This window comes from Ursus americanus, chromosome 1 (genome assembly GCF_024610735.1).
Source record: "Ursus americanus isolate L20-20 chromosome 1, mUrsAme1.1.p, whole genome shotgun sequence".
NCBI lineage: Eukaryota > Metazoa > Chordata > Mammalia > Carnivora > Ursidae > Ursus > Ursus americanus.
Genome location: NC_142127.1, coordinates 36,385,838 through 36,408,948, shown reverse-complemented (window position 1 = coordinate 36,408,948; position 23,111 = coordinate 36,385,838). Strand labels below are relative to the sequence as shown.

The following is a 23,111-nucleotide window of genomic DNA, read 5'->3' as shown; positions in this document are numbered from 1 at the left end:
ATGGAAAAAAGACAGTCTCTTCAACAAATGATGTTGGGAAAATTGGACAGCCACATGCAGAAGAATGAAAATGACTATCTTCTTACACCAAACACAAAAATAAATTCAAAATGGATGAAAGACCTAAACGTGAGACAGGAAACCATCAAAATCCTAGAGGAGAACACAGGCAGCAACCTCTGTGTCCTCGGCCATGGCAACTTCTTACTAAACATGACTCCGGAGGCAAGGGAAACAAAAGCAAAAATGAACTGCTGGGACCTCTTCAAGATAAAAAGCTTTCACACAGCAAAGGAAAAGATCAACAAAACTAAAAGACAACCAATGAATGGGAGAAGATATTTGCAAATGACATATCTGATAAAGGGTTAGTATCCAAAATCTATAAATAACTTATCAAACTCAACACCAAAAAAAACCAGACAATCCAGTTGAGAAATAGCCAGAAGACATGAATAGACATTTTTCCAAAGAAGACATTCAGATGGCCAACAGACACATGAAAAGATGCTCAACATCACTCATCCTCAGGGAAATACAAATTAAAACCACAATGAGATACCACCTCACACCTGTCAGAATGGCTAAAATTAACAACTCAGGAAACAACAGATGTTGGTAAGGATGTGGAGAAAGGGGAACCCTCCTACACTGTTGGTGGGAATGCAAATTGTGCAGTCACTCTGGAAAACAGTGTGGAGGTTCCTCAAAAAGTTAAAAATAGAACTATCCTATGATCCAGCAATTGCACTAGTAGGCATTTACCCAACTGACACAAAAATCCTGATTTGAAAGGGTACATGCACTCCAATGTCTATAGTAGCATTATCAACAATAGCCGAATTACGGAAAGAGCCCAAATGTCCGTGGATTGATGAATGGATAAAGAAGATGTGGTGTATATACAAGGGACTATTACTCGACCGTCAAAAAGAATGAAATCTTGCCATTTGCAACAATGTGGCTGGAGCTAGAGGGTATTACGCTAAGAGACAAATACCATATGATTTCACTCATGCGGAATTTAAGAAACAAAACAGATGAACACAGGGGAAGGGAAGGAAAGATGAAATAAGATAAAAACAGAGAAGGAGGAAAACCACAGGGGACTCTTAACTATAGAGAACAAACGGCAGGTTAATGGAGGGAGGTGGATGGGGGATGTGCTAGATGGGTGATGGGCATTAAGGAGGGCACTTGTGATGAGCATTGGATGTGGTATGTAAGTGATGAATCACTACATTCTACACCTGAAACCAATTTTACTATATATGTTAACGAGAATTTGAATGAAAAAATTAAAAATGAAGTATATGTGTGAAAAAATAAAGTATATGTGCATGTACAAAGACTAGAAGGATATATCCAAAAATGTTTAAATCCTCATCTCTGAATGGGAGGGTTGCAAGTTATTTTTATTTTCTTCCTTGTGTGCATCATTTTTAAAATTTCTAAGATGAGCACGTATTATTCTTCTATTAAGAAGTAAAACTGTGTGAGAGAGAGAGAAGAACGAACGAACGAACGAATGAAAGAAAGAAGAAAGAAAGAAAGAAAGAAAGAACAAAAGAAAGAAAGAAAAGAAGAGAAAAGAAAAGAAAAAGAAGGAAGGAAGGAAGGAAAGCAAGCAAGCAAGCGAGAGAGGGAGGGCAGGCAGGCAGGAGGGAGGAAGGAAGGAAGAAGGGGGGGAGAAAGGAAGGAGGGAAAAGTGAGAACCTAAAGAGCACGAGGCAGACAGATAACGGACATTTGACTAAATCCCATATCATCTGACCATTACTCGAGTGATTTTCATGTTACGCAACTTTTCTCATCTTTAATGAACTAGAGTAAAAGACCCACACAAAGAAAAGAAAAGGATACTTTGCCTTTACCATTTATTAGGAATCTTGAAGCCAGAACTGGAAAATGTCACAGGTTCACCTACCTTATTCTGAAGAACAGTCTTCACTCTAACTAGAATGAATCTGCCTTGAACATCTGACACCATGAACTATTTAAGCTACTATTTAAACTACACTATTTAAACTACACTTAAACTAGTCTTGAATTTTTAGTTATTTCATATTTCAGGGATTTAAAGTTTAACACAGCATCAGAAATCCCAACAACTAATCAAACCAACACCTGCAAAGCTGATGCAACTTGTTAGAACTGTGCCGCGGGGTTCAACTGTCAGGGTGGAATCTCTTCAGCCAACAACACGCCCGTTGGGGAGCTCCCCCCGTGCCAGGCCCTGAAGGAAGGCCACAGACACAGAGGAAGGACCTACAGGGGCCAACCTTCCCCAGCTCTCCCTGCCCTGTGACAATTCAGTGGTCACATGCAGGAATACTGCTAATGCTCTGTGTCCTTCCAGAGACAGGGTGCTGACCCTGGCATATGCAAATGCTATCCCTGATGGGTCAGGAGAATATTCTCTGCAGAAGGCAGTTGGTGTCAGGGCCATCAGAGACAGACAGCATTGATCTGCATTCCGACTAAGCCACTTCCTGGATGTGGGCCTGACCGTAAGCCTCCGCCTTCTCATCCATAAAAACCTTATCTGTTTCACAAGTGAGGCTGAGAATTTGAGATAATGTAAATAAGGTGTCAAAACACGTGTACGATCAACAACTCCCACTTGCTAATACATAATATTACTGAGCACCTTCAATGGGTTCCTCACATGTGCAAGGCCAAACTGGGGTGACAGAGAAGACTAGTTAGAGGAGAGGACAAAAACAGCCCGTCTACAAGGGGTCATAAAGCTGCTGTAGCCTCGCAGCACTTGACTCTGACCAAGCAAATGCACTTCAGACTCAAACACTAGGGAAACTGATCCCATCACTTCCCTGAACACACTGTAGGCAGGCCTCTCCGGCATATCTAGCGTCTCTTCCCAAAATAAATGTCCCCCCGAACAGAAGGTATGCTGATATTTATGAGTGTTCCATCAAAAATAAAACCCTGTAAAGCCTAACACCTAACGCAGATCTAATTCCAGGCCAAGGGTTACCTGTTACAGAGGCCACAGGGAGGCCAGGGCCTCTTCCACTTTAGATCAGGCTCCAACCACGTGCAGGCCTTGGTCTTACAGCTATCTCCAGTCGTTCATGTGATGCATTTAAAACATTCCCCGTAAGAGGCCTGATCAAAGGTGTGTGGCCTGAGTTAACCCAAGTCACTGGGGACAACTTTGACCCAAAACACAAGTGTTTTTTTGTCCTCTCTTCAGAATAGTTCTTGGTATTTATTTTTAGTTCCGAGAGGGTGAGAAATTGCTTTCTGGCCCTATCACAAACCCTAAACACCATCCGCCTCAGAGAAAATACTAATATAAAACAAAATGCTATCGTAACAATCTCGGAGTCAATATTTTTTCAAAAAATAAAGATATTTCAGGGTGCCTGGGTGGCTCCATCGGTTAAGGGTCTGCCTTTGGCTCAGGTCATGATCCCGGGGTCCTGGGATCCAGTCCTGCATCAGGCTCCCTGCTCAGCAGGGGGAGCCTGCTTCTCCTTCTACCTGACGCTCCCCTGCTTGTGCTGTCTTGCTTGCACTCTCTCTCAAATAAATAAATAAATAAAATCTTAAAAAAAAAAAAAAAAAAAGAATAAAGCTATTTCTCAAGAATGTATCCCTTCTAGGATGATGCCCCGGATCTCAGGATGTAAAAATCTGTACCATGACTTTGATTAACCTCACAGCAAGAACCTGGGAACAAGGGTCATTCTTTTTTGGTCACTCATTCAACGTATGCCAGCCATGCCCAATAGCTCACTGCATCCCCCCAGCCACGTTTACCCATGCCCACAGAATCCCCTCCATTCCCCCCAGACTCCTCCACTGCCCTTCTATGCAGCTTTGCCCTCCCCTCCACACACCATTCCTACCCGTCTACACTAAGGAGTGACACCACTACCACTTCATTTCACACTTCACACGTGCCCTTCTCACCCTTTACTCACTAGGCTATTACTATTGATGTCTGGTTTACATTCTCTCATTTCTTTGTTACATATAAGTAATCGGTTAGCTTGCATAGGATGAAGGAAACCAGGGTTTGAAGAGGCCTAAAAGGAACTGGGCATTTTAACCAAGGTTCCAAAAGGCTCCACACACCAACTGTGCAGTTGCAAGCGGGCACTGGAAACTGCCCGACCGATCACGCTTAAACGCTACCGCAAAACCACGTTTGTCTGATGTCTGTATTCCTTTGAGTGCGCAACTAAAAAAATGAATAATTACAACTCAGCGCAAGACGATGACAGTGGGGAACAAAATCACTGGATAACTTAAGTAAATACAATTCACTGCATAAAAGAAAAGAACACAGGATGACGTCTGCCTCCCATCCTAACTACACGGCCACCAGTTCTCTAGTGCATTCATCTTCTGCTTCATCAGAACATTCACCCCCACTGCTGAAGGAAAGAAAAGCAGGATACAGAAAAATATAATGTAGATTTCACAACAGAAAGGCAATATGTAAACTCAAATATGTACTGAATTTTCATTTATTCAACAAACATTCATTGGGCACCTCCTATATTAAACTGTGAGTAAATAAAGATGAATCAGTTATAGTTTCTGCCTTTAAGGAATGTACAGCTTAGAGAGGAAGATTCTAAAACAAATACAAGTGATACCAATAAGGTTTGGACGAGGGGCTCAGGGGGTAATTAGCCATGGTAGGGAACATCATCAGGGCAGGTTTGTATAGAAAGCAATCATTAACTCAGATGTTGAAGGTTCACTGGGTCTAAGGTGAACATGAACGAAGACATGATGGTATGAATGAATACTGTAGTTTCAAGAACAAGGGGGTGTGGTATGCCTAGAGCACAGGACAGTATGCAGGAACCCTAAATGTGGAGGTGAGGAGACCATACGCGCAAGCAGGGGGCATCTCTGGAGATCTCATATGCCACTCAAAGGATTTTGGCTTTTGTCCAGCAGGCAACAGATTGCCAAGGAAGGCTTTTAAGCATATTTATTGGCTGCATACTCTGTTATAAAGACTATGCTTATCAATTTATACATGCTATATCAATCCTTAACAACATTCCTAGTAGGATTAGATAGAATCACATCTGAATTTAAAAGACCATTCTCGGGTTCCACATTCCCTGAAGCAGTGAGGGAGATAAACTAAAAGGACTTAAGTCTGAGAGCAGGGAAATTCTGGGAGCAGGAAATCAGAAGATTGGATGTGAATATCCAGACGCAAACTCCTAAGGGTCCAAATTAAACTAAAGACAGTGACAATGGAGTGGAAAGCACAGAGTCTAAATATGTTGTGGAGGAAAGATTGCTAAAATAACTGCGCCCCCCACCCCCAGGCAGCACTCCTTAACTTCTGCCACATAATGGAAAGCACTTCCCCCAGGGGTTACACCACCATCTGGTCTTGAAGATGCCCTCGGAGCACCTGATGCTTCTGGCTACTTGGGAGCAGTTCCCCAGGAAGCCTTTGTACTCCAACTGGCCACTGAGCCCTGAGGGGATGCCTACAGATAGTCTGAGCAGGTTTTTGCTCACCCTTGCTATACGGTCTGCACCCAGCCTCCCCGAGACACCACAGGGACCAATCCCAGCATGCTCCACAATCCTCTATACCTCGCTCATCACCGGAAGCCCAATCTGCCCCATTTCTCACCTTCTCAGCCCTCTCTCCTTCCCATTCTGTCCTCTCGAACTCAAACTCTACCCTCAGCAAACTCCAAAATGTCCCCTTCTCTGAAGGTTCTAAAAACATGGAGAAGGCAAGACTTAACCTGAATTTTGAAGCCTGAAGCCAATTAACACCATTTTCCTAGCATCCCATTAAGAGTAGGCTGTTAATACTCTCAAACTGAAGTCTGATGTTCAGCCAGTATAAACAGGGATGGCTGTACCCGTGGCTAAGGCGTCAAAACACCTCTGATCTGGGTCATAACTAGCCCCTTTCCTGGGACCTTCCAATGATTAAGCGATGAAAGAGTTAATGCCTATCTTCCCAAAAGCCCCCCAGACCAAAGGCTTGCAAATGTTAGGCTCATGCCATTTGAGTTGTAAAGACTTTGAGTAACAGCCCTGATTCAATCTCAAAAATCCCCTAGCCTGGAGATGAATTCAGTGTTTGCCCAGTACACCTTCCAACGTCCCTATCCTCGTTCAAATCTTACCTATTTTAAGTTCATGTCTTTAGACTTTACCACCTGTTATCCCTTCTTGCTGTGGCTCCCATCTACTGCACCTGAAGCACCTGGCTGTTTCCTTTCCAAACATGCGTCCTCGTTCTTGCTGTCCTCTGCATCTACGTGGAGGCCCCAGTCTCTACATCACCGCACCTCTGATGATCTTTTTGACCCTGCCTCAGCCACCGCCCACCCTGCCATAACCTTGGATTTTGGCATCATGATTACTCGTACCAGCTTGGAGATGTCAGCTTCAAGCATCCCACATGGTAAACACTACCTTCTCTGTCTCCAGCTCATCCACTCTGGTATTTCCATCCCCATTTTCTTGGCATTATCTGGCTTCCCAGTCCATTGACCCTTCCATTTTTTCCACTATCAGTTACACCCTCACTTCTCTTTCTGCCCAGCTTCGGGTCAAGGTCCATCACTGTAACCTCTCCCTTGTAAGTACTTGTTCCTCTCTTCCTGACTCTGACCTGGCAAATCCCCAAGTTGGTTAAGCCCAACTATCTACCCGCTCCACACCTCCCCCTAACAGCTGAAGAAACTGCCTAGCACAAAACACAACCCCAAACAGCCTCAACTTAAATTCATGGCTGCAAATCTTCAATGGGCGATCTACACTGACCAGCAATCCTATTATATTTCCCCAGAATGTTTCAAAATAGCTATTTCCCCTTTTTCCAAAATCTGTTTTACCTCTCTCCACCCCAACATCATCACACTTCATTAGGAAAGTAGAAGCAATTAGGGAAGAACTTCCCACCACCCACACCATGACATATCAGCCTCTGTACCCATTCTTTCTGCAGTCCTTCCTTTTACTATAAATGAGATGTCCCTGTTCCTAGTAAGGACTAACCTCTACTTTGTGCCTTGGATTTCCTCCCTTCCTGGCTCTTCAGGAATTGTACTCTGACAATTATCCACCACTCTCTCCTGCCTTCATCCGTTTTTCCTCCCTACTTAAACATTCTATCTTTTCCTTTCTGCTTAAATTCATTGTATTACTCCGTGGTGCTAACAAACCCTTCCCTAGCCAATATCTCTTTCCAAGAACTTTTCCACCCCTCTGTGTCTCTTCACAACAAAAATTTTTGGAAGAGTTGTCTGTAAGCACTGTCTCTGCTTCCACAACTCAATTCAATAAGCTTCTGCCCCAGCCTCTCTCTACTTAACCTATATGTCAAAGTATCAAAATCACAAATGGTGGGGCGCCTGGGTGGCTCAGCCTTCGGCTCAGGTCATCATCCTAGGGTCCTGGGATGGAGTCTCGCATCAGGCTCCTTGCTCAGCGGGGAGCCTGCTTCTCCCTCTGCCTGCCGCTCTGCCTGCTCGTGCTCTCTCTCTCTCTTTCTCTCTCTCTCTGACAAAGGGATAAATAAAATCTTTTTAAAAATAATCAATAACATAAATGGTCTAATTTCACCAAATGCAATCTCTATAACTGACACAGAAACATCATTTTAAAACATTTTGAACTCCTAACTTCAGGGATACAACACTATCCTGGTTTCCCTCCTAGCCCAACAAATTCATCAAGAATATAATTAGGGTTTTGGCACCAGCTATCTTCCCAGCCTGGAATGTTCTGCTCCTCATCTTTGCACAGCTAACTCCTTCTGGTTATTCAGGACCCAGCTCAAATGTCAGCTCCTCAGAGAGGCCTTCCCAAGCCATCCAAATTCAAAATAACCACATAGTTCTCATCATCTCATATGTCTCTTCCTTATTTAATCAATATTATTCCCTTTCCGTTCCTCCCCGCCCCCGCAAATGAAACTCTACAAAGCAGAGACTGTACCTGTTTTGTACACCACTGTAATCTTAATTTGTAGAAAAATGCCTGATATATGTTAGGTCAATGATAAATTTAACAAATGAATGGATGATATAGAGGGGAGGAAGGATGGTGGTGCTGTTTCAATGAGAGGAGAAACATTGGAGGAGCATTACGAAGGGTGGAGGGAGATGGTGAGTCCTATCTGTGGGATATCCAGGTGGAAATGCCCACTGAGTCTGAATTCAGGAAAGAGGTCTGGTTGGAGATGTTGATTTTTCTTAAGATTTTATTTACTTATTTGAGAGAGAGAGAAAGACAGAGCATGAGCAGAAGGAGAGGCAGAGGGACAAGCAGACTCCCCACCAGCAGGGAGCCCAGTGCAGGGGCTGGATCCCAGGACCCTGGGATCATGACCTGAGCAGAAGGCAGACCCTTAATCAACTGAGCCACCCAGATGCCCCTGGAGATGTCGATGTGGGAATTCCTGAAATCAGGGATATGGATGAACTTGGTGGTGCAGAGAGCTTCTACATTGAGAAGACAGTGGACAGGCACTAGGAACTCTAATATCAAGGGGAGGAACCTGCCAAAGAGATCCACAAGGAGAAGTCCAAAAGAAAAACAAGGTGTCATATTAGCCTAGTGAAAGTTCAACTTCACAAAGGAGGGAATGAGCAGAATCACAGGCATTTCAACTAATAAGGTCCCATTGATTTGCCAATAAGGGGGACACCAATAATCATACGGTAACAGATTCATCTAAGGTAGAAGCCAAATTTGCAACAGTTGTGAAGTGAATGGAAGGTGAGGAAACAGAAAAACATCATACACAATATACTTCGGAGAAACATAGCTTGAAAGAAGAGAAAGTGAGCATGTAGCTAGAGGGTAGTACAGCGTAAGGGAATAGTTTCGTTTTTCAGTCTTGTGTGTTTTTGTGATGGGAGAATCTTGAGTGTTCTTGTAAATATTCAAAATACAGATGAACATGGAGAAATTTCATAGAGAAAGGTAGCTAAAAGGATGGGGGATCTGAGAACTGGTGAAAGCACCAACTTTGAATAACTCTACCTCTAACTTGGTAGTTAATGATGGAGACCAAAATATTACCAGTTGACATGATATCTCTGATCTCTGTTTTCTCAGTATAATAGGATGCAAAGCACTGTGAAGGGAATAGCTTCACCAAAAACCCACAATCTCTTTGGCTCCCAGCTACACTACATTTTCCAGTCTCCCTTTGTTGTGCACCTGATTTCTGGCCAATGGTATGTCTGAGGAAGTGATACATTCATTGTAAGACCAAGTGTTTGAAAGTGGATATACTTCTTCTCTTTCTCCTTCCACTAACTGGATAAAGTCGAAAACAAAGCCCTAAGGAACAGCAGAGTCAATGAAAGGTTCCAGGGTGTCTAAATCATCAAGTAGAGGAAAGTTACTCACCAATCAAGATTATGCTATGATCAAGAAATAAACATCTGTCACATATGTGCTTTTATGTACTCTCAGATCCTTCCAACAGTTTAGTTTGCCCTAACCACTAACAATCATCTGATAAAGAAATGCACAGGTCTCCGGGGGCAAGGGAAACAAAAGCAAAAATGAACTGCCGGGACCTCAACAAGATAAAAAGCTTCTGCACAGCAAAGGAAACAGTCAACAAAACTAAAAAACAACCAATGCAATGGAAGAAGATATCTGCAAATGACATATCTAATAAAGGGTTAGAATCCAAAATACATAAAGGACTTATCGAATTCAATATCCAAAAAAAAAAATCCAGTTAAGAAATGGGCAGAAGACATGAATAGACACTTCTCCAAAGAAGACATTCAGATGGCTAACAGACATATGAAAAAATGCTCAACTTCACTCATCATCAGGGAAATACAAATCAAAACCACAATGAGATACCACCTCACACCTGTCAGAATGGCTAAAATTAACAACTCAGGAAACAAAAGATGTTGGTGAGGATGCAGAGAAAGGGGAACCCTCTTACACTATTGGTGGGAATGCAAACTGGTGCAGCCACTCTGGAAAATGGTATGGAGGTTCCTCAAAAAATTAAAAATAGAATTACCCTATGACTCAGCAATTGCACTACTAGGTATTTATCCAAAGGATACAAAAATGCTGATTCAAAGGGGCACAAGCACCCCAATGTTTATAAGAGCATTATCAACAATAGCCAAACTATGGAAAGAGCCCAAATGTCCATCGACTGATGAATGGATAAAGAAAATGTGGTGTGTCTATATATATATATATATATATATATATATATAGACACACACATATATATATATACACTATACACACACACACACACACACAAGGAACTATTACTCAACCAACAAAAAGAATTAAATCTTGCCATTTGCAACAATGTGGATGGAGCTAGAGGATATTATGCTTAGTGAAGTAAGTCAGAGAAAGACAAATACCACATGATTTCACTTATGTGGAATTTAAGAAACAAAACAGATGAACATAGGGGAAGGGAAGGAAAAATAAAATATGATAAAAACAGAGGGAAGCAAACTAAGAGACTTAACTATAGAGAACAAACTGAGGGTTGCTGGAGGGGAGGCGGGTGGGGGATGGGCTAAGTGGGTGATGGGCATCAAGGAGGTCACTTGTTGGGATGAGAACTGGGTGTTATAGGTAAGTGATGAACCACTAAATTCTACTCCTGAAACCAATACTACACTGTATGTTAACTCACTTGAATTTAAATATGAATAAGTAAATAAACAAATAAAATTTCAATCTCATCAGCTCAGCTCAAACTATAAAACGCATTTTATCCTATTTTATCCTACTCAGGCAGAAATACACATAAGAAAATGACTTGAAATACTGAAAAATAATGGGACTTGGTTTTTAATCTGGAAATCTTTGATGCTTAGTGATATCTAGTAAATATAACCAAATGAATGAACAAATAAGAGGCCAAATAACTTTGCTTATTTTCTATGTGTTTAAATCAGATTTATTCTTGAACATTATATTAATTCTTAATAGAGTATTGAAATGCCATGGCACTTTGACACAAAAAAAATGCACAGGTCAGGCAAGAGACTCAAAGATAATGCTGAAGGTTGGTAAAGCTATGGCGGAAAATGGGATAAGGTGCAGTCTAAAAACAGGTGAAAGAACTGCCTCATGGCTGATACTGGAGAACGTGAATTTGTATGGACCTCCAGTTTGCATGACTGTGTTCATTTTCCCAGTAGCATTCACAAACCCAGGTGCAGGAGGGGGAAAAGCAGATTAGCACCAAGCTGCAGGTTGTCTCCCCATGCACTAACACTAAAGAAGATTTTAACAACGGCATGGGTTCCCAGAAGTCGGAATACTATTTTAGGCAGGCACACTGTGCTATGAATTCGATGTCTGAACAAGTTCAGTATCGCCGGTGAAAACTGCTGAAACCATACGGTAATATATTAGGAAGTGGAAGTGTTAAAAGGCAAAGTTCAATGAGTCAAGCAGTGGAATCCAAAGCAGCGAAAAGCAGGAAATACATTACAGACATACTGGAAGGATTATCCCTTGATTCTATTATTTCTTTTTTTTTATAATTTTTATTTTGTTATATTAGTCACCATACAGTACATCCATGTTTTTGATGCAATGTTCCATGATTCACTATTTGCGTATAACACCCAGTGCTCCATGCAACATGTGCCCTCCTTAATACCCATCGCCGATCTATTATTTCTTAACACAGTTTTCAAGGGAGTTTCAGTCATACCAGGAAATAACTATGTGGCTTTGAGTGAGTCACTTAAGTTCTCTGGAACTATGTTTCCCCACTGATAATAACAGTTCACTGTGGCTATATGAAATAAGGTAAACCAAGTACTTAGCGCAGTGCCTAGGAAATGGTGATTGCTCTGTAAACGATACTTGTCATTACTATTTATTATTCATAATAAAAAGACAGAGTTGGGTTAGATCTCTGACCCCTTTCCTATTTTACAATTCTGTGAATCCATATTTCTTTTAGATAAATATCCCAGCTACTTAATGGTGCGCTAGGAGGAGGGAAAGGGGTTAATACTAGCACGCGTGATGAGAGAAGGAAGGGAAATAGACTTGCTGTAACGGATCCTATGAGCATAAGCCAGGGGGGAGATGCAGAGAATGTAGCATCCTCCGCATATGACTGCTACATCTGGAGAGACTGGGAGTAAGGAGATCCCAAACTTGGGGAAGAGGAAAAGTTAGATCAAATGTCCAGCAGTGAACAGAATCCACTGACCAAGACCGGCCTCACCTTTGGCAAGACAAGAGTTCTAAAATATGTCATGCTTTCATGGGCTTAAAATTCATGCAGCCTACCTCCTTGTACAGAGGAAGGAACGGAAATGTGCAGAAACTGACCAAAGCCACACTTAAGTGGCTTAGACAGTGACTGCAGGGACGCTCAGGGAAACAGTGCTCCCTGAAGGTTCCTTCTCCTCACTTCCATAAATGATTGTCAAGGTTTTTGTCCCTTGAGAATCTGGAGACTTCTGATAAGGTGACAAGTTAATTTTATCAATCATCTTTTTATGGATTAATTTTCCAGATTCTTTTCTAAGAGACTGGATTAGGTGGGCAGGTGGGAGAGAAGGGAGAAATTGGTGAAAAGAAGGGAGCCCTCAGTGGACCCTAAATAACCTTCTCCTTTGCAGATTCCTCCACTCATTTTCTTCAGGGGTTGTTTTCATAACTTTGCTTCACCCACAGTGATTTCCTTTCCTCCTCCTAAATACGGTATTTTTGGCTATCAAAAGTGCCAAATGTGTAAAGAAAAAGGGGAGGCCTGGAAAACAGAAAGCTTAAAGTATCTAGTTCAACTGATTATCTGGAATGCACCTGCCTAGGTTATCTGTTCTCCAATCATACCCAACCCATTTCTATCACATGCTTCCTGAGTAACTAAAGGATAGGAGAATTACATAAGGCGATCACTTATTCAAAAACTGTTTACCTAGGTGTTCCCCACGTGCAAGGCATTTGGGCTGGGCATGTGAAATCTATAAAATTGTGTAAGGACGAGCCCTTGCTCTGCATGATCTGCAGAAAAGGAAATGACACATGGTTTCAAATAATTAGCTTACAAAGGAGAAACCCAGAGGCTAGGACTGGCATCACAGGAGCAGTTGAAGGATTTAGGAAATTTACAAAACACTTTTGACTGGAGCAGTGAGGGAAAGCACCGTGACACTGGCAGTCAATGGTCAGGACATTTAAGGAGTGGAAAGATTTCAAAAAGGTGAAGTAGAAGGAAGGGCATGAATATAGGAGCAGCAGTAGGAATAAGACAGATTTAGGGAATTCCACGTAGTCCAGTGTGGCTGGATCACAGGGAAGATAAGGACACAACCTTAATATTGGAGCACGACTAGAGAGGTCTGTGAATTCAAAGACAAATATCTGGAATTTGATCCAATAGGTCAGAGTAACCCACGGAAGAGTGGAGCAGAAAGTGGTATGATCAAAGCGGTTTTGACACTACCACAATGAAACAAACATCCTCTCTTTAACCAGTTTAAATAAAAGGAAAACAGCTTTTGAGAACCTAATACCCTAAGCTATATTATTTTCATCACTTCTCAAATGCATTTAGAAGTTTATTGTATCTTATTGAAATAATAATGGTAAAAAATCTTAACTAAAGTGTTCCTAAAATGTTTACTTTGAACATAAACTTTTGTTCCTCTTGCATAAAACCATCTGGCCTTAGTGGCCACTAGTGGATACAAGGTAAGTAATAAAGCTTTCTAAGCATAAGTCACCAAGTCATACTGGGAGGCCATCTCATTTGATAGTAGCAAATTCTAGAAAACTCATTTTCAGAAACCAACCTCTCTGTTATGGTTTGTGGGGTTTGCTTTCCTCTCTATATTATAAAACCTTTTTAAAGTAGGATGTAAGTGGGTAATCAAATATGAGCTCCCACAGAGGACAGGTCACTTTTTAAAGAATATGAGGCTTGAAAAAATCTAAATTAAAGTCGTTGTTTAAAAAGCACCCTAACATCTCACTATTTTTTGTTTTTTAAGATTTATATATCTTACAAAGAGAGAGAGAGAGAGCATGAGTGGGGGGAGGAGCAGAGGGAGAGAGAGAGAAGCAGTCTCCCCACCGAGCACAGAGTCCAACATGGGGCTTAATCCAAGACCCCGAGATCATGACCTGAGCCAGAACCAAGAGTTGGACACTTAACTGACTGAGTCACCCAGGCACCCCAGATCTCACTACTAAAAAATAAAGTGAATCAATAACAATTTCATTTTGCCAGAACAATAAAAAAAGTTCCCAAATAATGTCTTAAAATTGTGTTAATATGTATGTCACAATAAATTTTTACTTAGGAGGAAAAAATTTTCTATTAATTAGTTTCTTAATTTTAGTGAACTAACAAAACCACAGCTTGACCTCATTAAAATCAGAAACCATGTCTTATCTGCTGTATAAATCAGAAATCTGATTTTGAAAGAACCAGATAAATATTTCAACTGAAAAATGGGAAAGAAGAACACAGATATGATCTAAGAAGAAATACTTAACACAAAGAGCCAGTAAGAACCTCCAACAAAAGATGAAAATCCTGGAAAACAAGAAAAAACAAACAAAAAAAAACCATAGTCACATCCATGTCAGGACACAAAATCAGAGTTCTGGACAAACTCTGACCACAGTCGGTTCCTAAACATCCTCAGGTATGCAAAGCATCAGCTCCTGTGTTTCCTTTTCCTTAAAAGTTCCTGAGGTCAATCTCTGGTCAGATAATACAGGAAGAGGTCTACTCTGAAGTTGCCACAGATGTCTTGGCTTGCAGCCACCTTAGCCTTTGTCTTTCTCATTGAAGTTGAATCTGATCATCTTTCCCTCCCCCATTTCTTTCCAGCATCATGTCAACAAGGAAATGTACAACACACCCTTCATTAGTTGCTTCTTCCTCTAGGACACAATTACTACGGCTTCTTCTTATTTCAAAGGTGATGAGTCCTGATGGGATTATCTAAGTATTTGGATGAGCATCTAGAAACACATTAATAATCTTCTCAGTTTAGTTCCGTTCAGTGCCTCCCTAGCTTCCCAAATAACAGTCCTGAAATTAGCCAGGTGTGGGGGTCCCACACCTAATGACTAGTAATTTTCACCAGAAACATCAGATGAAAAATATATCCCATTACACACAACTGGATAAAGTAACAGGCAGGCCGTGTGATACATGTTTATGTAAGTGTGTTAAAAGTGGCAAAAATGAAGAGTTATAATTTGTAACTCTAATCCTGAGCTTTAAAACTTAAGAGATACAGTGAAAAGTAATACTTAGTCCACATACAGAATTTTACTGTAGGTTTTTAATACTTTCCCACAGAAAGTTCATTTTTGAAAGCATAGGATTGTGCTGACTTTTTAATGCACTGAAATACAAAATAGCAAACATTCTTGATACAATCATGACCTCTCTTTGCCTTAATCTTCAGGAAACTATAGATCTCTTTGTTGCTGAAATGACATTCTCTTCACCACAAAACTGTCTCAACTATTTGAGCCCATATTAACATCTCCCCAGCATAACCTCACAGTTAAAGTCAACATTCTACTAATGGGTATATGATTATGCAAGATCTTATGCTGGTCCCTAGTTGTTTAACCTTGTTAAACAAACTCTAACTCTCTCAAAAGCAAGATAACCAAACTTTTTCTTTTTCTAGCACTTGCTACTATGTAATGCTACACAAGCCTAAAGAAAACTTCATTCAAGAAGCCAAGTGTTAAATATACAGTTGACCTTTGAAAAATGTAGGGGTTAGGGGTGCCGACTCCCTGCTCATATAACTGACTCCCCAAAAACTTAATTACTAAAAATCTACTGTTGACCAGAAGCTTTACTGATAACATAAAGAGTTGATTAACACATATTTTGTATACATATTATATACTGTATTATAATAAAGTAAGCTAGAGAAAAGAAAACATTATTAAGAAAATCATAAGGAAAAGAAAATACATTTATAGTACTGTACTGTATTTATTGAAAAAACTTCACATATAAGTGAACCCACACAGTTCAAAGCCATGTTGTTCAAAGCCGAATGTGTTTTCTTTCTTTCTTTCTTTTTAAAGATTTATTTATTTATTTTAGAGAGAGAGCGCACAAGCGGGAGGGGCAGAGGGAGAGAGAGAATCTCAAGCAGACTCCTGGGTGAGTGCGGAACCCAACGCAGGGCTCAATTTCACAACTCTGAGATCATGACCCTGAGATCATGACCTGAGATCACAACCTGAGCTGAAACCAAGAGTTGGACACACAACCGACTACACTACCCAGGCGCCCCAAATGTGTTTTATATGCTCTAATGCTCTTTCTGAAGTGTTGTTTCGGTGCTTAGGACAACCTAGTAAAGTCCTGGTGTTGACGAGCAGAATGACCCAAGTTTTGAAAAACCTAAGCAGAAACATCACCATATTAAAAAAAATAAAGAGGAGAGGGGTGCCAGCGGGGCACAGTCGGTTGACCGTCTGACTCTTGGTTTCAGATCAGGGCGTGATCTCATGCTCAAGAGATCCAGTCCCATGATGCACTCTGCACTCAGCATGGACTCTGCTTGGGAGTCTCTCTTCCTCTGCCCCTCCCGCTCGTGGGCTTGCTCGCTCTCACTCTCTCCCAAATAAATCAATCTTAAAAAAAAAAAAAAAAAGGAGAAATTAGATACTCATTTGGAAAATGGTTTCCTTCTGTAATAAGGGCTTGCCACTAATCAGCTTCGCCCTCAATCACACACACACACAAAGGAAAGGGGATAATGCCTGGATAATTCATGCACAACCTGCAGGAGCTAAAGTATCTATTCTTTGCCCAAATCTTTCCCTTTTGAATATAAAAAGAAAAATATATAAGAAGGAAGGAAGCTAATATTTTGAAGTCTACCTACTAAAAAGTACATCACTAGCAATTTTACATGTGCTATATCATATACTAGTATCCATATTTTGCCAATGAGACAGTTGAGGCTCAGTGAGTTTGAATAGATTACCTAAGGCCAAGGTCTTGTTTTCTTCCCCCAGCTACACTCAGCTAGAGCCTGTCCCATAGTTCAGTTATTCGTTGAGAAAATATTTATTGAGCACTTACTACAAGCTAGTCACCACTCTAAGCGTTAGAAATACAGTGATAATCAAATCTTTTTAAATAGCTTTAACGAGATTAGATAGTTACAAGAACTAACGGGGGAGAGGCTAAAACCCATGACAATTGGTAACTGTAGCCCTCTTGTCAATTACTGAGCCTCAATACATCTTTCAATAAATGGTGGGGGGGAGGCAGGGGAGCCCTGGGTGGCTCAGTGGCTTAAGCGTCTGACTCTTGATTTTGGCTCAGGTCATCATCTCAGGGTTATGAGATCAAGCCCTGTGTCTGGCTCCACGCTGGGTGTGAAGTCTGCTTAAGATTCTCTTTCCCTCTCCCTCTGCCCCTCTCCTGCTCTCTCTCTCCCTCTCTTAAAAAAAAAAAAAAAAAATCAGAGAGGGGGAAAAAGTAGAACTTTAATGCTGCTCAGAATTTCTTTACAAAGTGACTGTGTGAGAAATCAAAATGGACAGCTCCACCTATGCTGCTTGTCAAACCTAAAATTCCATCTTTTATCCATTTTTTACTAAGGTAATGCCGCTTTATTTGAAAGGTTGATTTTTAAAAATCAAGGGAGCATTGTAACTTGACATATGTCCTTATGAGGAACACAAAAGGGTTTCAACATCCACATCATAAAGTTCCCCAGGCCGCACATGATATCCATTGGGCAATGGCACCCAGCTCTCACTGGACAGCCTGCAAGAACTGTAGAACTCAGAGACCACAGTAGTTGGGAGCAGTCAGGAAGTGCCTGGCCCCAGTGTGGCCATTGTCATTACCCTCCCGAGTCCAAAAATAAACTTCCCATCTCTTAAACTTGAAACATATGCAAAATTCTAACAGTTTTGTTTAAAGCAACAAAGGGTGTAACTTACCCTTCCTTCCCTCACCTATTTATACGAGACTATTTATAAGTCCACTAAATTACTGTTAGCTATTTCTATGCTGCCTCTCATGATATGTATAATGTGATGTGTAACGTGGGTTGGCCCATGTCACTAAGACTGAGAATTTGTGTTTGTAAATTACTTCGACACTCTCAAGGAAGGCTGTTGGGGAGTGAATGCTTTTATGCATAAGGTGGAAGGCAGTCTAGAGAACAAGTGGAAAGAGCAACACTTCATTCACAGGGCTATACCATTCAGCCAAAGCACTATGCAAATCTATTTGCTACTACGTGGAGAGAGGAGGCTGCTTTAAGTTCATCGGGGTACACTTTCCATTTCCTCCTAGAACTGTCACACTCCAGCACCTAAGGTCCTCAAAAGAGAGCCCCAGCCCCGTTCTAGAATCTTTCCCTCCCTTGCTTCAGAAGGGAGCAACAATCCTTCTCATCAGAGGAGCGACATCCACAAGCCAAAAGTTTGCAGGACACTTTTCAATTAGATACCAACCCTCACCCAAAATGTATTCTATCCCACCCCCCTCCAAAATGTAGAGAGCTAAACCCTACATGAGAACGAGTCCACCTTCTGTCGTTGGGGAGAAATTCTCAATCTTTCCCAAGAATCCCGCCACCACCCACCCAACACCGGAGTCCTAGAGGACTCACCCGGGTCAGAAAGGGACCGCTCTCCGCTGTGACCTGGGGGCGGGGAAAGGGGGTCTCCCAGGAAGCACACACCTGAGACTGATCCTCTCGCGCGAGGGGAGAGCAGGAGCACACAGTTCCTCCGGGCGGGGCGGAGTCTCGCCTCCCCCCGAATCAGACACTCGGCCCTGATCCTCGCGGCGAGGCGCGCGTGGCTGTCACTCCCGGGCAGCCCGAGCCAGTGTAACCCGACGCGCCCCGCGCCGCCGCGCCCCCGCCTCCCTGGCGACTTCCTCCTCCCGCTCCCGCTCCTCCTCCCTCCCCAGGGGCTGGCCCGGGTGGCGCGGCCGCCGCATCCAGCCCGGATTTCTCCGGCCCAGGCTTCTCCGGCCCAGCGGGGAAACGCGGAAGTGGAGGCGGGAGCCGGAGCCGGGGCTCGGGGGGGGGGGGGGGGGGGGGGGGTGAGGCGTCGCGAACCAGCGGGTGGCGAGCGACCGAGGTCTCTGCCGCCCAATGAACGTGACCAGACGGGGACACGCGGCCGCGGGTCCCGCCGGGTGGGGCGGCGGCGCGCCGTAGCGACGGCCCTCGCCCTAGGCTGCGGATCCTGCCCTGCGCCCCGCCTTGTCGTCCGCCTGGCAGACGAGAAGGCCTGGGCTAGGCTAGGCCCGGGGAGCATGGGGGAGGTGTCCGATTGCCTCTGCCCTCCCCACGCGGGCTGCCCTCGCCACCTGTCCCGGAGAGAGGAGACACTTGCCCGCCTGCACGCCGACGGGCTGCCTTACCTGATTTCTCGCCGCCCGCCCCCGAATCTGGCTTCCCCTCCTCAGCAGAAAGGCTTCCCTGGGCCTAGAAACGCTTCTAGGAAACGGGTGGACCCCTGGGACCCGGCCGTCAGAGCCCGAAGCCCTCTCGCGGGCTCTCCCCCGCGCGCTTTTGGAGGCTTGCTCGGCCTCCTGACCTGTCCGCTGAATGTCAGCGTGGGAACCCGCAGGGAAGGCCAAGCCCAAGCGCCAGAAGGTGGGACGCCTAGCATTGGCTCCTCAGGCCCAGCCTCATACAGGTGGGGGGAGGCAGAGAGCCCCGCAGCAGAGCAGCAGGCTTCCCAGATGCACCCCCTAAAACCGACCCTGCCCACTGAGCATGCCCAGCTCACTTGGAACTACAAGTGGCTAGGCAAGCGCAAGTGGACCCAGGGAGGGCGCAGATGGGGTTCAAATGGACCCCATTTCTTTAAGACCTTTCCTGCCACAACCTGTGGATGTTTTGCAAATAAGGTTTCTACCTTGGTGTTGAAAAATACCCAGGGGAGGGTTGGAAAGGCCTTCCAAAGGAAGGCGGACAAATTAGTTTGAACCCAAATCGCAATGGTGGGTTTTTGTCAGCCAATTACTTATTAAGTCAATTTCTTTAAATGCGGCAAAACTATTGTAATTGACATAAAGGAATGTGTAGATTGATTGGGTCCCAAACTCAGTAACTTCAGGAAAAGTCTCTACAGTGAAACAGTGGTTTTCAACCTTGGGTACATATTAGAATGGAAAGGGGGATATAAAATGATCAAGCGCAGGTTCCCACTCCCACATCAAGTGAATCTTGATCCTGGAGATCCTTACATTTTAAAACTGGCTCGCAAAGAGTAGCCAAGGGAGCCAGCAGCCAGCAGCATCACCTAAGAACTTAGAAATACAAATTCTCGGCTTCACTCCCAACTACGTGATTCCTGAACTCTGGGGCTGGTGCCTAGCTATCTGATTTAACAAGCCCTTCCAGTGATTCTCTTGCACACTAAAGCTTGTAAACAACTGTTTAAAAGCTCCCCCAGTGATTCCAGTGAGAACCCCTGTATTAAACTAACGCTTTCACATTTTTTCAAATCCCAAACATTTGTCTAGAAGAGCAACGTTACACAGAAAAGGAATAATCTGGATGAATTGTGGTGCTAGTCCTAGATTTCCTTCCCACTAATTTTCCCAGAACAGATCAGTTCTTGGAAAATGGACCACCTATTTACTTTCGTACTCTGGTAGCCTAGCACAGTGCCTATAACATAACAGAGTTTGGTAAGTGTTTATTGATTTGAAATGAATGTTTAGGTGAAGGATTTGTTCCAGACCCTATCATGTCTACTGTTTATTTTTCCCACAAATTCTGGTCACCTTGCTAGCTAACAAGTCAGTAGGGAATCAGTTCTTAAGAACCTCTGACCATCCATAATAGTCTAAACCCAAGTCAGACCCTAATGGAATAGAATATGGTAGAAGATAGAGAATTTTGAGGGGTTGAGAAAAGTCAGAAGCATCGAACATGATTTCATTTGCCAAAATCGGGGCCCAAAGCAACCAGAGGAAAGCAGAAGGACACTAGACATGTGGTGGAATTCAGGAAAGGCACGGAAGGAAAAGGTATGTATGGGAGGGTTCAGGGAAAGAGAGATTAAGAAACTTAACCATGATAAGCCTACAGTTTACTCTGGATCTCCTTTTTCTAAGCAACCCACCTCTGTCTCCACTTCCCCATCCTCTATACATACACCTCATCTTAACTACAGCCTAGAAAAATAATTTAAAGATAGAAAATTTTTATAAAAGTTACTTCCAATTACTGCATAAAACATGGTAATTTGTCATTGTTCAGCATAACTTAGGCATCCACTTGTTCAAGACAAAAGTGGTAAAAAAATTGTTAATTTTTAAGCATAAACACTAGATAATTTCAAAATGCAGGGGTTTATGATACTCTTCTTTAAGACCCACAGAAACTTATAAAACCAAAAATTATTCCCTATGTATTCCGTCAATATTTTCTAGAAGGAATACAATATTAAAGTAAAGTGTTCCTTTTAGCCTTTTACATGATGCTTTAAAACTTAGGATACTATTTATGAGTAACTAAAGTAGTTCCCTGTCTACTTCTGCCCCTTCGTCTTGCTTAATATGACAAGAATTCAACTGCAAGTTTGGTTGCTGATTGGGTTATCTAACAGGAGTGTAACTTCCTATATGCTTAAGCAATTTCTTTTTTTTTTTTAAAGCAATTTCTTTTTACTATTAAGATAATTTGGTGGGGAAAGGAGGATAAACATTAATTTAGGAATTATTCTTCAGATTAAATATTACATTAGATCCACAAACAATAAAAAAAATCTTGCCTACACACATTTACTTGCTACAGCTTCTTTCTGCTCATGGAATTAAAACAATAACAAACAAACAGGTTGAGGGCTAAAAAGGGAAAAAACTTTGCGAGGGTGTAGGAGGGGAAGCACTTACCATAAGCAATTTAAAAACATGAAGTAATTATTTCAGCAGAAAGCAATCTACCAAAGACCAGTATCTCAGGAAAATTAAAGTCTTAAGTGTTTCTCCTTGTCATCATAAGCATGACTCAGCATTTGGAATGGAATTATGTTTACCGTCTTTCAGATTGAGGGTGTCAAATAACTTTGGTGCCACCTAACTCTTTTTCTTGTGTGCCTAAGAAAACTTCAGGACTGCCATGGGTTTTCAGTCTCCCATAGCTACCAAAATCTGAAAAGCTTTCCCTTCTTCAATATCATTCCTGTCTTACCAAAGCCTGAGTTTGCCCACCATTCATTTATCTTGCAGTTGTAGTGTTATCAGAAGAATTTAGATTATTTCCTGTACACTAGTGTAACAAAATGAGCAAGTTCTTCCTTTCCCAAGCCTAGAGAGTAGCCTGCCTGCTGCTAGGAGATCTTAAACGCCATTGCTGGGGGTGAACTTTCCCCAATGTGGGGAGAACCTTCCATTGGTGATACTATCATGCACTTTTTATGACCATCTACCGTATGCCAAGGGTCAACTGTTTTAGTCCCTGCCCATTTCTAGAAAGAAACAAATTTTCCCCAAGTGTTCATTGGTCACCAATGTTCATAATAATATTTATGGAATATAAGGATTGAAAGGGGCCATAAATGTTATTAACTCCCACACTTCTTTTACAAACAATGAAACCACAGCCCCACGGTATTAAGTAACTTACCTAAGGTTACAGGATTAGCTAAACATATAGCCAAGATTAAAATGAGAAACCACTTGGTATAGAGAACAGTGTATGGGCTTCAAGTGAACCCTCTTCCAAGTTCTTTAACCTAAGTTCTCTAGTCTCTGAGGTCCTGTTTCCTTATCAGTGAGGACGTTAATAGTGAACAGTCATAACAGTGTTTACTCTGTGCCAGGGCCTGTGCTTACAAAGTTCCACGTAATCTTTAAGCCTCAGAATAGCTCTGAGTTTTTGGCTTCCTCATTTTATTTTGTTTTACTTTTACAAAAATGGGGAAAATAAGGCGGAAAATTGTTAAGTAACATGCCCAAGATAACACAGCTAGCAAATGACCACCCTGGGACTGAATGGCATAATATATATAAAAAGCCTGACATATAAGTTGTCAACAAAAGTATCACCAATTTCATTTCCTTTCCCTAAGGGTATAAATCAGAGGCATTCTGACTCTTGGTCCAAAATTGG

At 42.4% G+C, this 23,111-nt stretch overlaps 1 protein-coding gene across 4 annotated transcripts in view; it reads right to left on the bottom strand.

The window, feature by feature from the left end:
* The window catches only part of GPD2 (glycerol-3-phosphate dehydrogenase 2), a 136,503-nt gene extending 116,889 nt beyond the window's left edge, over positions 1-19,614 (bottom strand). Inside the window, exon 1 of one of the 4 annotated variants that reach the window (XM_045781690.2) lies at positions 19,406-19,614. The gene's annotated coding sequence lies outside the window, so the exon portion shown is untranslated. Of the gene's footprint in view, positions 1-18,641; positions 19,015-19,405 lie in introns of those variants that run through there. The other 3 variants (XM_045781683.2, XM_045781699.2, XM_045781676.2) reach the window with 3 other exon arrangements.
* Positions 19,615-23,111: the final 3,497 nt, after the last annotated feature.